Below are 4,196 nucleotides of genomic sequence, written 5' to 3'. Positions count from 1 at the left end.
TTAAAATACAGTAGCCTGGATTACCCTGGTGGGCCCAGCGTAATCACAAGGGTCCTTAAAAGCGGAAGGGAGGCAGGAGAGTCAGTATCAGACTCAACTAGCCATTCCTGGCTTTGACATGGAAGGTCTGTTTGGCTCCAAAGCATAGGTCTTGACACTACACTAGAAAAAAAGAAGGGTGGGGAATCTTCAATAACCCCACAGCCCAGGGAGAACCACTCTTAATATTCCAGAATAATACTACGGTTACAAATTACATCATAAGCATTCTCCTATGTCATTAAAAATGAAAAGAATACCAAACTTTCATTGACTTTATTATAGTTCATCACATAAATGCACCATTATTTAACTGCTCCCTTTTATTTGACCAGTAAGTTGTTTTTCATTCTGTTACTATTTCAAACAACCCTGCAGTAAACATTTTGGCTTGAGTTTCTGACTGCTGGGTAAGAATAACTGATCGGGTTATTTTCTTAGAATAGATTCCTAGAAGTTAAATCATCTAATAGGTATGAACATTTTGAGGCTCTTAACAGATGCTGCCAATCGTTGTCCAAAATGATAAGTACAGCAAACAATCCATTTCAGATTCTTGAAAACCTGAAGGATTTTTAAAAATCATTTGATAGATAAAAATAGTCTCTTGTTTTAATTTGCCTTTCCTTGGTTGTCAGTGGAACTGAACCTTTTCCTCATACATTTAAAAATCGTTACGTCAACTATGAATCCTTTGTTCATGTTCTTTTTTTCCCTACATTTCTATTTATTTGTTAATATATATTTTTTAAATTTGGCTGTACTAGGTCTCAGTTGTGGCACATGGGATCTTTCTTTTTTTAACCCAGGGCTTAGACACTGGACCATCAGGGAAGTCCCACAAGTTTCCTTATACGTGTGATTCTGGTTTTAAGCCACTCAGTCTACAGCTGTCTCAGTAGCACATCGTCTGAATAACTAAATCTTTAATAGTTTTGATCTTTGGCCAGGCAAGCTCTTACTCCTACCTATCCAGCCCTTTTTTCCTTCAAGAGTGCAGTATCTTTCTTGATCTTTGTTTTTCCATACAAGTTTTAAAGTCATCTTGTCAAGTTTGACACACATGTGCACACATACAAAGTTAGGATTTTCATTGGATGTGCATTCAATCTATAGATGAATTTGGAAGAACAACTTTACAATAGTGAGTTTTACACAAACTATATCTCTATTTAGCTTTCCTTTAATGTCTTTCAAATAAAATTTGCAATTGTTTCCATAGAGATCATGTACATATTTTATTATTATAATTATTTTTCCTCAAATAGGAGAACTTATCTATAAAGCCATCTGGATCTGGTATTTTTCTTTGTAGGGCAATTTCTTCGTGCTAACTTAAGTAACATTTTATCATTTATGTCCTTGGCAATATACCAACAGCAAACACTTTGTTTCTGTTGGTATATTGAAATGCATGAAAAGTGTTAATTGCTTGGTCATATCCGACACTTTGTGACCCAGGACTATAGCCCACCAGACTCCTCTGTTCATGGAATTCTCCAAGCGAGAATACTGGATTGGGTTGCCATTCCTTTCTACAGGGGATCTTCCCAGTATACATTGATTTTGTACTTAGGAAACTTACTAAACTCTGTTATTTCTTCTGAAAGTTCATTGTAAATTTTAAATATAATATATTATTACATTTCCAAATGTACAGGATTTTTTTTAGAATTTGTATTTATTACAAAATGGAAGAAATATGATATGATCCCTGGGAATTTACTGAGGCTTCCTACATGGTCAGTAATTGTTCTATTTTGATAACTGTCCCACGTGTAAAGAATGTGTTCTCTGTTGAGTATAAGGCTCTATAGATGGCTAATGCTCAAGCACATTATTTGTGTGGTTCAGACTGTCTGTACCTCCAATTATTTTTGTTTGCTTAATTCTGGAAAAGATATGCTAAATTCTCCAAATATAATTTTTAAAAGTTTTTGACTGCACTGAGTCTTCATTGCTTCGCATAGTCTTTCTCTAGTCGCAGTATGTGGGCTTCTCATTGCAGGGGCTTCACTTTCTGCGGAGCATGGGCTTAGCAGTTCCCCCGTGGCATATGGGATCTTACCAGACTAGCAAGCTTCTCTTATATTTTCTACAAAGAAAATGTGACCTGTAAATAATGGCAGTTTTGTTTGTTCCTTCCTGATCCTTATAATTCTACTTTTCTTGCCAACCTGCTCTGGCTAGGACCTCTGAGACCTCCAGTACAATGCTGAAAAGAAGTGTTAATTATAATGTTCACTATAGGGTTTTATAGACATGCTTTATCAGTTAAGGAAATCTTTTTCTAATTTTACAAAAATTTTTATCATCACTCTATGTGAATTTTATCAAATGCTTTTTATTGAGATGATATTTTTTTCCATTCTTTTACTATGTTAATATGGTGAATTACATTAACTGACTTCTTTGTTAAACCAATATTTCATTCTATAGGTCCATCTGCATTAGAACTGATAAATTATCTTTTGTTTTCCCCTTCATTGCTGAATGTGATTTGCTGATATTTTCAGATTTTTGCATATATCTTTACAACTGAGCTTAGCTTGTAATTTTCCCTTCTTGTTATTTTTATATCAGGCTATACTAGTCTTATAAAATTAATTAGAAAATGGTTCTTCTTTAGCTAACGTCTAGAACAGTTTGCATAGGATTGAAATTATTTGTTCCTTGAATGATAGAACTTCTCTTTAAAGTCATCTGGATCTGGCATTTTCTTTGTGACAATTTTTTTTAGGTGGCCAGAGCATGTGGCATTCAGGACTTCCCCCACCAGGGATTGAACTGGGGCCCCCTGAAATACACGTGTACCCCAGTGTTCATCGCAGCACTGTTTATAATAGCCAGGACATGGAAGCAACCTAGATGTCCATCAGCAGATGAATGGATAAGAAAGCTATGGTACATATACACAATGGAGTATTACTCAGCCATTAAAAAGAATACATTTGAATCAGTTCTAATGAGGTGGATGAAACTGGAGCCTGTTATACAGAGTGAAGTAAGCCAGAAAGAAAAACACCAATACTGTATACTAACGCATATATATGGAATTTAGAAAGATGGTAACGACAACCCTGTATGCAAGACAGCAAAAGAGACACAGATTACAGAACAGTCTTTTGGACTCTGTGGGAGAGGGAGAGGGTGGGATGATTTGGGAGAATGGCATTAAAACATGTATAATATCATATAAGAAACGAATCACCAGTCCAGGTTCGATGCAGGATACAGGAAGCTTGGGGCTGGTGCACTGGGATGACCCAGAGGGATGGTATGGGGAGGGAGGTGGGTGGGGGGTTCAGGATGGGGAACACGTGTACACCCGTGGTGGATGCATGTTGATGTATGGCAAAACCAATACAATATTGTAAAGTAAAAAAAAAAAGAAGTTTGGAGTTTTAACCACTGGACTGCCAGAGAAGTCCCTATTATGATACTTTTAACTCTGGTTCAGTTTATACAATGTTAGAGGACTACTGTGGTTTTTAAAGTCTTCTTGAGTTTTTGCTTTCAGCAATTTTTCAATTTCCTATACGTTTTCAAATTTTTTTCACTTTCTGTCATTTTTTTAAAAATAAATCCTGCCAAATAAGTTAATTTTGTTTTTTATTAAGAACAAACTTTTTGGTTCTGTGGATCCTCTGTCACATTTTTGTTTTCTATTTCATTCATTCCTTCACTTTTCTGTATCAATCTTTTCAAATTATCTTCTATCATTATTTTTTATTTATTTTTAATTGGAGGATAATTGCTTTGCAATGTTGTGTTAGTCTCTGCCATACAACTAATTTCTTCTATCATTTTCATGACTTTCACCTTGATCATGCTTTCTAAGATTTATTTTTTCTTCACTCCACTTCTTTACATCTACTATACATAGCCCCTATTTTCCTTTAACAGTGGTGCTCAACAGATTTTTAACACACATACTTAACCTATCAAAATTATTATCAATGTTCATAACTTCACAATGATCCAGTGTGGGAATGGAGTGAAAAACAGGTGTGGGGGCGATAGATAAAATGAGAGTCGCCATGGATTAAGGGAAAGGTCAGTTAGGATTCTTTACACTGGGACCTTTACTTTTGTAATGCTTAACATTTTCCATAAGTGAACATTTTTAGAGTTAGTATCTTTACTCTCCTGGGTAT

The sequence above is a fragment of the Bison bison genome, unplaced genomic scaffold (assembly GCF_000754665.1).
Source record: "Bison bison bison isolate TAMUID 2011002044 unplaced genomic scaffold, Bison_UMD1.0 scf7180017864456, whole genome shotgun sequence".
NCBI classification, from domain to species: domain Eukaryota; kingdom Metazoa; phylum Chordata; class Mammalia; order Artiodactyla; family Bovidae; genus Bison; species Bison bison.
Note: the sequence above shows the minus strand (reverse complement) of the source record.